The following is a 12,327-nucleotide window of genomic DNA, read 5'->3' as shown; positions in this document are numbered from 1 at the left end:
CTCTCTGGGAAAGTCAGACTACAAAACGGTCTCCTTTAAAGTAAAAAAAAAATCCGAAACCCCAGCTAAACCTGGAATGTTCCGAAACTACTCTAAAGCTAACTTCCTACTATTAAGTGATAACCTGGCAAAATTTCAAGCCCCCATAAACCCTGAGAACACTGCTGCCTACTTGGTACTATTCAAAGAAACCCTATACAAGCATGTTAATAGCTGCTTAGAGGCAGCTGTACCCACTAGGTAGAAGTACAAAACTAACTCAAAAAGCAAGCCACCCTGGTGGAATCATATCATTAGGCTGTATTAACAGAAGGAAAAAATCATGGCAAAAATTAGGAGGTGTAGTACCCAGCAAGATAAAATCACACTCAAACTAAACAAACAACTCAGAGGAAAAATAAAGTATAATAAAGCCAAATCTGAGGTAAATGTGGCCTTCCAGGCCAAGAACAATTACTAGTTATTTTTGTTTACTGGGAAAGTCCGACTTGGAACAAAGCCAATTTTCAGTGGAGGCCTGGGGAGAAACACTCCAGACACATGTCTTTGTAACATGGGAGGAAACCGGAGTACCTGGAGAAAACCCACATGAACGTAAGGATGACATGCAGACTCCACACAGAAAGCACCCCAGCCGAGAATCGCAACGGAGAACCCTTTGCTATGAGGGGACAACACTACTGCTGTACCACTGCGTCCACATCCTCAAAGGCAATACGCAATTGTGTGCAAAGATCATTGTTAAAAGAGTCACCCATACTGAGCCAAAAGATATAGCAAACCCACTGACAAACAAATTCAGCTCTAACTTTACCCCTACCCTTAACCTCCCCTCAGGAAATACCATAAAATACAACTCCCCTACTATCACTAGGGAACAGGCACTCAATGCTCTCTCTAAGGCCAAGAACACTGCATCAATGGGCTAAGACAATATCCCAGGATGCCTTCTAAATAGCATAATACAAGACCAATCAGGCCAGTGGGAATTGCTGTTTAACCAAAGCCTCCAAACAGGTTTTGTGCCCAATGACTAGAGAACCGAAACAGTCATGGTTCTGCACAAAGGTGTGCCATCCACAGATCCTGGAAAGTACAGACCCATAAGTCTAACTAGTCTCATATGCAAAGCTATGGAAAGAATTATCATTGAAATAATCAGTAATGACATAGGAAATCTCAAGACACTGGACCCAATGCAATATGGTTTTGTCAAGGGCAGGTCAAGCCTACTCAGCCTGGTAGACTTCTTTGAGTAGGTCATCAAAGCAATGGAAGAGGGCAAAATGGTTCATACTGTCTACCTTGACCTGTTCAAGGCACTTGACACAATACCCCCACTTGGGCTTTGTTGACAAACTGAAGAGGTTATGCATAAATCCTTATGTCACCCAGTAGATAGCCAGCTGGTTCACAGATAAGACCCAGGAAGTTAGAATTGGGGAGTCCACCTCTATAAAGAGAGCTTAGTCACACATGGAGTCCCTCAGGTTATCAGTCCTGGGACTGCTCCTTTTTGGGATTTACTTCTCTAAAGTCAAGACTAATGTCAAGGGCCTCTGGCTGACGAAATCTGCAGTTGATTGCAAACTAGGAGTAGTCACAGAATCCCTCACCAACACTAATGCATCTCCAGGAAGGGCTGACAAACAAATAACTTGTGTGAGAGCCATGGAATAAAACTAAATGCCAAGACATGGGTAACAATATTTTTTGGAAAGTCATCCACTGCTGGTAACAGTCATTTTGACAACACACCTCTAAGAGTCAACCCAATAGTCAGGGACTTGGGGACATACATTGACAGTAATGTAACCTTTGACCATCACTATGCTGATAGTAATGAGGAAAACATTCTGTTATACAACTTGTAAACAAAGGTATGGATGGCATCTAGGTACAAGGAAGTCACTGTTCCATTGTATTCAGCATTCATCAGACCTATCATTGAGTACAAAGCGCACTGTGGTAAGTACCTGACCAGGCACTTCCAAGAACTGGAAAATCCACACAGGTTCCTCACTAAATGAATACAAGGCATAAGTAACATGTCCTATGTAGACTGCCTCAAAGCCTTATGCCTATATTCTGTCTCCTCCAGGCTGTTGCGGGATCTATGCCTGGCATACAAGATGCTGTTGGACCCCACCCTAATGGATTTCCTGCATACCCACAAAGCAATCACCACCAGAGTTACCCATTCTATAGACTTAAACTTTACCTGTTATATAAATAGGACTTGTGGAGAGACAAATACATATCCCAGTGAATATCCCTTCTCTGGAAAAGGCTCCTCCCCTTCATGTGAAACAGAGTTCCTTCCTAATGCAATACAAGTGTAACTTGGACAATTGGATGGGGACCAGGAAATTCATTCCTGGTTTGGCACCTATGTCTCCAATGGAAACGGCAGCTGGTAAATGTTTCATCTCCCAGGCCCCTTCTTGTAAATGTTTAATCTCCCAATCCCTTACTTACACTTATCAATGGTAACAGAACTTGTCAGAAATTTAGGATGAATGGCTATGCTTAAAAAGGCCCTAGTAGTCATTAGCCTAGTGCACACCTATGAATCTATGAACTGAGCTGGTGAGAGATCCATTCAGAAAAAGCATTCATATATTCTAAAACTGTGAGGGTATAACTCTCGTATCTTTTCCTGCTGCTCATTCTTATAATATTCTACACAGTTTGGATAGTTCTCTGTCTTCCAGCTTGACAGCAGAAACTGTGGATTGGACATTATAAGTCTCAATCCATACTCGGACACAAATCTTTGGAATTGCTGACTACTGTATTGCAAACCACTGTCAGATATGACAACATCAAGTATTCCCTGTGTTGAGAATACAGAATAAACATACACTTGATGTATAAGTCAGTTTAGTATTCCAGGTTCCTGAAATAATCAATCTATAAATACAAGAGGCATTTGGAATCCCTAAAATTAAACAAATCTGTGCCCATTCAGCTTCACATTCTTACTGGAAATCTATATGTTATAAAAGATGGGCAATCCAAGGGGAGAACTGATAACTATGAATGGGTCAACACTGCAAGTTTTGTTCTAGTTAAGACAACATTTCTGGTCAATACATAAAATGTTTTGCTTTCTCCTTGCTATTCTCAGATTTGATTCACGTGTCATCTCAAGGCATCAGGCTTCTCAGTTGATTAGTAGCTGTTATTTTGTTAGCTTTGGCCATCGATTTGTGGACAGGCCAGACTGGCTCTAACTTCTTTCATTAAAACATAACTACCACCATATCCATAGATGTTTGGGTAAGATAATTTCTGCAGTAAGAATCATAACTTATGGTGATCATGTCACAGATGATGTCCAACCATTCTACCTGACTTTCAGAACTTTCAGACATCCATCTCTTCCACACTGCACACAAAGTATTATGGGTAGAAGCAGCCTCATCATCTTCAGTAATTTTTATTTTATTTATTTTTGTGTGAGTCTGTATGTGTGTGTGTGTGTGTGTGTGTGTGTGTGTGTGTGTGTGTGTGTGTGTGTGTGTGTGTGTGTGTGTGTGACTAGGAAATTCACCAAAAAATGTGCTCATCAAGCCCACCAAGTAACCTGGAAAATCTGTCTTGCCTTCAGGAGAATCTACATAAAGCTTAACCCAGAAAAGGAAAAAAAACAAACTGGAAAAGAAAGGGGGGAGGGGAGCCTCTACTGTGGCTGTAATATTACTTGAAAAAGTCTATAGCTACTGTGAGTTTGCACAATTGTACTATATTAATCATAAGTATTACTGTTGCAGTATTTATTTAATTATTTTATTTTACATTTGTTGACCGGGATGGTGTAACTGGATGCATGTCCATTTTCAGTAGAGTCCCGGGGAGATAAGCTCCAAGAAGTTACATTAGTACAACTATTCAGGTAAAGGTTATTATACAGATACAAACTTAAGGTTTCAACAGTTTAAAAATTTACACAGTTTAAACATAAATTTAGGTAACAAGTTATGGTACAGATACATACTTAAAGTTTCAGTAATTGCAAAAAAACAACTTGCACAGTTTGTGCAGAATTTGTTGGAAGCATTAGATAAGGTATTTTACACTATCTACAAAAGACTTGGCTATACAGGTTAAATTAGCTGTAAAGGGTAAGATACGTCTTTGTAAAGGATAGGTAATAGGTGAATACTGACAAAAGTCAGAGCAGATATAAGGTCTATAGCAAGACAGAGAAGGGAGCCAGATAGGCTTAGTCTTGATTTGTACAGGGACATAACCAATGGGTTTTAAGATACTGTTTCAGATTGTGCTTAAAAAGTGTAAAAGAAGACAGTGATGTAAGTTCGTAAGGGAGTGGGTTCCAGTTTTTTCCCACTGCATTAGAGAACAAGGCATCTCCTGCCATGTTTTTAGATTTACATGTTGATACAAGTAGTTTATTAGATTATCTTAATATTTTGAGGTTTTTATATTGGGTAATGAGGCTGGAAATAATTGGGGTATTAGTGGGTTGGTAGAGGGTCTTGTGGGCAATGGTGAGTTGGTTATAGTGAATCTGATTCTGGAGCTCTAGCCAACCTAATTGTTTCAGGTTATAGAAGCGATGGGTCCTGAAAGGAGAAGCAGTGGCAAATCTGGCAATGTTGTTATAGGAGTTAGGGATTGTGCTTAAAAAGTGTAAAAGAAGACAGTGATGTAACTGAATGGTCTCTGATGCTTCGTGAGTTGCCACCAGCCTGGAGGTGTGGGTATCCTTGATGAATATGGATACACCCCCTCCTTTTGTGGTACGGTCCGGGGAACATTATTTTGAGTTTATGAACTCCAGGAACCTTTGGGCTAGGGTATTGGGGCTTGAGTAATGTTCCCCGGACCGTACCACAAAAGGAGGGAGTGTATCCATATTCATCAAGGATACCCACACCTCCAGGCTGGTGGCACTATCTACAAAAGACTTGGCTATACAGGTTAAATTAGGTGGGGGTGGGGGCGGGATGTGGATCTCCAGTGAGATTAGTTTATGGTCTGATCTCACCAATGAGGGATATACTTCCGGTGTGGATCATTCCAGGCAGACAGACATTGGATCCCCCTATGCATGTTCAGGTTATAGTTTGACAGGTTTGTATATATGGAAGAAGCATAGAGAAGTGTGGAGATAAGGTGGGAGTGGGCAATAGTGGTTCTAGCTACTGGGGAGAGAAAGGGTTTAATCCTGTAAAGAGATTCTAGTTTCTTGTTAACAGTTTTTATGGCATTGTTGATGTGGGTATCAAAGTTCAGGTTATAAATAGTTACCCCTAAAAGTTTAGTTGTTGGATCAGGAGGAGTATGCCATTGTTGGATGCTATTGAGAAATTGAGTGGGAGTGACTTCCTGGTAGGAGTAAGGAGCAAGAGTTTGTTTTTTTGGGGGGGTTCAAGAGGAGGCAGCATTGTAGAAACCAGTTCTCTGTTATACTAAACATTTTCTGGGTTAGAGTCTGTAGTTGGGATTGAGATTTAGCTGAGCAGATTATGGTTGAATCATCTATATATTGTATGCAGTTAGCTTGGGGAATAGCTCAAGTTTAGGTTGTTGATAAATAATTGAGAAAAGTAGGGGTGCTAATATGGAGCCCTGGGGAATACCTAAGGTAACAGGGAGATGGGATGATAGGTTGTTGTCCCATAGGACAGACTGTTGTCTATTGTCTAAGTAGGACTGGAACCATTTAGTAGCCATTGTATTGAGAGAAAAGGATTTTAGTTAGGGCAGCCACAGTGGTGCAGTGGTTAGCATTGCCACCTCACAGCAAGAGGTTCTCCAGTTCGATCCTCGGCTAGGGTGCACAGCCTTCTGTGCGGAGTATGCATGTCCTCCCTATGGTCGCATGGGTTTCCTCCCACATCCCAAAGACATGCTGTAGGTGGTTTGGACACTCTAAATTGGCCCTAGGTGTGAGTGTGTGCATGTGTTTGCTTTCTGTGGAAGGTTGGGAGCCAGGCTGGCAACTCGACACCGTAAAAACTCCACTGCCAATCATGAGTGGACAGGTGATCCGCTGTGCTGACCCCTAACCAGGAAAAGCTGAAAGAAGAAGAAGAAGAATACGGAGATCATGGGTGACCATGTCAAACGCTTTGGAAAGGTCGATGAAAAGTGACGAAGAGAGAATATTGTTATTACGGTTAGAACTGATGCAGTTGGTGAAGGATAAGAGAGCAGTAGTTGTGCTATGGAAGGGTCTGAAGCCATGCTGACACTTAGCCAGAAGTGTATTATGAAGTAGATGGTCTAGTAACTGTCTATGGATGCACTTTTCCATTATTTTTGCCAAAGGGGAGAGTAGGGCTATGGGACGGTAGTTAGAATATTCTATGGAATTTCCACCCTTGTGTAGGGGAATAATACAGCAATAACCCATGCCTGGGTGTGGGTAATGCTGGATTTACCCACAGTTGGTGTGGCTTGGTCATGAGGGCGAAGCCCGAGTGGCCAAACAAAGCCAACCTTGGGTAAATCCAGCATTACCCACACCCAGAAGTGGGTTATTGCTATTATACAATGACATTATTTAAGAAAAAAAATAATTACTTTTCTTAAATAATGGCATTGTATAATGCCTCCTTGCTGCCCTTCCGCAGCTGTCTGGTATTCTGCAGCAGTTCTGATGTACTGCACATGCACATGCCTATGCAGTACATCAGACCTGTGGGCAAAATCAACGGAGAAAGCAAGATCTCCGTTGCTTTTTTAAAGCTGCCTGGCTATGTTAAACCCATTTAACATAGCGAGACAGTTTTGAAAGCGGAGAAAGTAAGATCCCCGTTGCTTTTTAAAAACGGTTTTGCTATGTTAAATGGGTTTAACATAGCGAGACAGCTTTAAAAAAAGCAACGGAGAATATCCGTTGCTTTTTTAAAGCTATCTCGCTATGTTAAACTCGTTTAACATAGCGAGACAGTGCGAAGCAACAGAGATCTTGCATTCTCCATTGCTGTAAAAAAAAAGTTATAATAATGGAAAAAGTCCGGGTGACCGGACCTTTTTCCATTACTATAACTCTGATATTTGAATATTTAATGGAGGGGTCATTGTATAATGTGGAAGATTTCCCAGATGGCTGGAATGGTGCTTTCCTGTATGGTTCTATTTATCAACAGTGATATAGGATATGCTATGGCTTTGGCTGCTTTTAGCAGATAACTCAGCAGGTAGCTGGTCAGCTGATGGGGTAGATGGTTTTAGCTTGTGTAAAAGGTTGCAGATGAGGGAGGTTGGGACTGGTTGCAAGTGGAGTATTGGAAGAGAGTTATCAGCAAAGGTTGGGAGAGCAGAGCCATCAGCTGTAAGCTAATTAGCTAGTGATTGGATGGTCTCTGTGAAGTAGTTATTAAAAGCATTTGCAGTTTGCTGTGGATTGTCAGGATCTGCCCCAATAGGGTGTGGTGTAGTGGAGTGGCCTGGACGAAGTACGCTGTTTATGCTAAACCAGAACTTTTGTGAATTATTGTGGTTAGTTTGCTGGAGATGGCAGTAAAAGTTTTTTTTATCTTCAAGTATAGCTTTTTTGTCTCATTTCTTATTTGTCTGAACTTTTGTTGGTGTGTGGGGTGTTTTGTTGATCTCCACTGTGCCCAGACTATATTTCTATGCTGTATTTTTTTTCTGGTTTCATTAGTAAGCCATGGAGCAGGTTTAGATTTAATTTTGATAGATCTCTGGTGCATGGTGGTCAAGAATTGTTAAGAATTTTAGGTTAAAGTACTTAACAGCCTCATCAAGTGGCAGATGTTTTATGGGTGAATGCTTTTAGTTCAGTTTGGAAGTGATCAGGGTTACATTTTTTTTGCTTCTTATTGTTCTATATATGGTAGAGTTGGAAGCGCTAGACTTTTGCCTGATTATGCAAGTGAGAGAATGATCACGTAGATCATCTGGGAGGGTTCCTACTTTGTAGAGTTGTTGATGCTTATTAATGAGAATCCAGCCTAGGATGGACTCTATTAATGGGTTTATTAATTCTGGTTGGGGAGTGGATTGTTTGTGAGAAGCCATGAAGGTTAATATGGGAAGTTGGCGTTTCAGTAGAGCAGCACTTCCAGTCATTGTTTTATTCTATATAGGTTCATAGATTAGTACTAGGCTAACTGCCCTTGTGTGTCATTTTAAGCCTAGCCAATTATCCCTTGCGAGACTCAAACCCTGCACTTTGTGTTTGTAAGGCAAACACCTTAACCATTAGGCCACCCCCCAATATTAAAGTCACCTAGAATTATTGTCTCTTGGGGGAATTTTGAAGAGAGCTCAGCAAAGATATCTTCCACGGTGCTGATATTATTACCAGGGGGCAGGTAGATACAAACTATATTTAGCGATTTGTTGGAGTTAATCTGTATTTTAGTGCCGATCAATTCTACATTACTTTCTGGATGGGAGCGGAGGTTTAGTATTGATACTTGTAGCCCTTCTCTATAGAGAATAGCTACTCCCCCCTCCTTTTTTTGCTTTGTGGTCTTGTCTTAAGATGTTGTATCCTGGTGGAATGATTTCAGTATCTTGAGTAGTGTGTTTTAGCCAAGTTTCTGTTAAGCAGAGAATATCAAAGGAATGAAAATCCAGGAGATGTGATCCAGGAGGAGAGTATGAATCGTAAAGTGGGAAAAGTACTAAAGTGGTAAACCATTTAGCCACGGACGTATGGAAGAGAAACACACAAGCTCTGTAAAACTGCAGTGGTGAATTCTGCCTATTTCTAGAAAGTATGTCTGGAATGCCTACAAAACTGAATGGATATTCATATAGTTACATCAGAAATATTTTTTGTTGAGACATTCTTGAAAAACACTGCTGTAGTAAAATCTGCCCTTATGAAGAAAACTCAAATCTGGCCTTCTCAAGTTTTACCATGGTGATCATAACAAAAGGTGATGCAGCCTTCTAGCCATTTGGACAGGATCTACTTAGAAATTGGTCTTCCCTGTCATACTTGGCATGAAGGACATAAAAAGATGGTCACAGTCTGCTTGAAATTCTGTTTAAATAAAATTTTCTGTGTTAGACAAAAACTCTCCACTATCCCCAACAAATGTAACATAACATGCAACAGCAAAGAACTCTTGCAAGAATACCACATTTTAAATATCTTGGCATCTGTCGTAACTATTCTCAACTTTCACTTATAAATTTCTGACATAAAAATCTAGACTAGCTGTGAGCAAAGGGCTTCTCCTATCGCAGGTAAAATAAGGCCAACCATTGACCACAAAATCCTCCAAGAAAAACCTGACCACATTACAATCCATTATCAAATTATATTTGTAGATTCATCATCCATGTCCCTCACCCCAAACAGAATGCCACAATTCCAGGAAGCCTTACAGTAAATGAAAGATGTATTCTACCACTAGCCTTCCTAACCCATAAACTGATCTACCAAAGTACCTTCATCTTCTGTAGTAGAATTTTCAAAATAATTTCATCCCACAATCTTGTATTACATTCCTCCCAATCTCTTCTCACTCCCTCTTACCAAATTCCGTTCAACAGACCACGGGCCTCTTGGGAATGGCTCCACAAACATTGGACTCCCTTCCCATTATACCTTAAAGACATCACCTACTGCACCAAATTCAGACAACTGATTAAGAAATTTCTCTTCACAAAAGCCTCCTGCAAATGCTTCTCTCACCATAGGGTGTCTCTTAAAACAGAAATCGTCCACTAAGATCACTATCCTACACTATAAATCTATTGCTCAAATCCTCACTAAATACCATCATTCCCAATTCCTCACACTTACTTCCTCTTCTTCTCTGCACTATCCCCTTCCCTTCCTCCTAAACCCTCCCACTATCTCCTACATCTCTTTACACCCCGGTTCATTCTCATTCCTTCCTCTCCATCCACTATCTCATCCTCTCCTTCTTTTTTAACTCCACTGCAACTTCTTTCTCACTTACAAATTTCTATCTTCCTTAAGAAAAGGAAAATTAACAAAAATAAATAAATAATGATCATCAGCTGTTGTATACATGTAAATACTCAGTATATATTTGCTACTAACATGTTTGGTGTGGAATGCATTACTAATTACTTTACCCAACTACAGTATACCATTATTGACTGATACTGCTTTTCAGTCGGTACTATGTGCCTTCCTGGGTTGAGCCTGAAAATGGATCCCTGGATCAGAGTTCTACACAAGTTAACTAATTCTAAAATAAAAAATAAAAGGAAAATTAATTTGAGTGGCCAAATTTTCTTTTTCCTTTGGTATAATTTTTACCACTGTCTCTACGGACCATCAAGCCTTCCGTCGATCAGATATTATGGTGAAAGAGGGGACCAACATCCAGGAAGCCATGCAAATGCTTTGCTCTCTTGTCATCATATCACCGAGAGCATTTCTTAATTTTACACCCTAACCCTGCTTGTGATGGTAGAATAAGTACTTGTGCCACTGCAAAGGAAGTCCATTTCCCTCTATACATGCATGTGTGCTCCCCAATATGTACTGACAAGGACTACCATCACTGGGTTGGGAGGCCCGCATCTTCCTGGCACCAATTCTCTTCATCATGACAGCCCTCTGTTCTCTAGCTGAGGCCCTGTCAAAGCAACGGTGCATGCCAGGTAATCACCATCTCCCCCTCATTGCACAGTAGGCACAGTCAATATCCCTGCCTGCATTACCAAGTGCACGGATTCATAAACATGGGTCAACAGGGCTGCAGTCAAGGCTTTATTTCTCTATACCCATAATGCAGGATCAGGTGTCATCCTTTTAAAAAGAAAACTACATCTAACACTCATTTATATATGCATTTCTGTTGCACAATGGTTTGCATTTGAAATGCAGTATGGCGAAGGTCAGTGTCCATGCAACATTCATGGTCGCAGTGTTGTCATTTGCCTGACATTATTAAGAAGTGTAAATATGATTTAAAACTAATATATGTACAAAAAATACAACTACAACAGCACTATATACTACACTATAATGTATGGCAATGTTGATTAGTTCAGTTCTCTAAATGTAATAAGAAATTTCTAAGAAACAACAAAAAACAAACAAAACAAATAGCCAGTCAGCTGGGAGAACGAGAGAGGTTCCACCTGTAACACTTATGACACTGGTTTGATTGTTACCAGTTCTCCTCCTCTGGAGGAGAAGGTGTGTTTTTTTTTTCTGCCAGATTCTGATCCCAGTGCAGACAGGGGGCAACAGTCCAAACAGAACAACAATGTAGAAACAAAGACAGACGTTCAGCAGCAGCAGCAGGAGGAGTTCAGGTATGGATATATGTGTACACAAACCACATTAATGTTACTAGATCTCCTGCGTCCTCGGTTGGGAATGGTTAAGTTATAAACAGAAAAGCCCTTCATTGCTATATGGATGTTGCTGCCAGATCTCCTCTCGCTTGCTCAAGATTTTAAGATGTTCTCATTCCACATGGCCCTATTCTGGGGGAAAGTTTGTTAATCATCAGTGAGAGATCTTGGCTATGGAGATTGATTAGGTGCTCTGAGACACTGCAGATAAAACATGGAGGGGAAAAAATGGCAGAAAAGTCATCAGTCAGCTATGCAGATTGGTGCTTCTCAGTTTTTATCCAACAAATATTAATGAAAGCACATTCAAAGCAAACACTAACTGTAGCAAGATACTGCAAATACCTGACCAAATGCAGGGTTACCTCAGATGGGTTTTATATTACAAAATAATCAATGTTTTCCTTCAACTCAGGAGTTGAAACTCACAGATTAGGCACTGCCCAACTACTTCTATTAGAAAGGTTGACACTGAGGGTTCTGGGCAACCCAGTGACATTTATTCATGTAGATCTGGGTTGAACAATCCCTGCAAAGGACAGGAGGGAATATATCTGGAGGAAAAACTACACAGTTAGGTAATGGACACAGGAAGACTATGCAGCCTCCACTGTCCTGAACTGTGGAAGTTGGAACAATGTGTGCTGGCTCTGTGGTTCAGACTGATGAACCTCTGACTGACCTTGATGACTTGATACTGTTTAGCAACCCCAATACTGGTGCAGCCAGAAGTGGAAGGTAGGACTTAGCACCTAATATCAGTCATCTATCTTGGGGGAAGAAAGGAAGGTAGCCTGGTCAAGTGCAGTACTACCAGGTGGCAATGGCACATAAATGCAAAGGGCCACAATGTATGCACCTGCCAAGCAGCCAGCAAATGTGCATGTGTCTGCTCATAGCTGTGGGACAGGCACTGTATGAAAGCTTGGTTCAGACTACCTCAGAGCGACCAGGCATTGTATGGTAAAATGTAAAAGGATAGCCAAGTTAGTTACCTGTATGGTAACCCCTCTCACAAGAAGGGTGAAT

General features: G+C 40.9%; 1 protein-coding gene across 2 annotated transcripts in view; it reads right to left on the bottom strand.

Annotated features, from left to right (window-relative positions):
- The window catches only part of ARMC10 (armadillo repeat containing 10), a 388,435-nt gene that overhangs the window by 156,044 nt on the left and 220,064 nt on the right, over nucleotides 1-12,327 (bottom strand). The window lies entirely within an intron of this gene.

This window comes from Protopterus annectens, chromosome 11.part0, assembly GCF_019279795.1.
Source record: "Protopterus annectens isolate FY-2018-M chromosome 11.part0, PAN1.0, whole genome shotgun sequence".
In the NCBI taxonomy this organism is placed as follows: Eukaryota; Metazoa; Chordata; order Ceratodontiformes; family Protopteridae; genus Protopterus; species Protopterus annectens.
The sequence above is the reverse complement of the archived record's forward strand: the minus strand, read 5'-3'. Positions and strand labels throughout refer to the sequence as shown.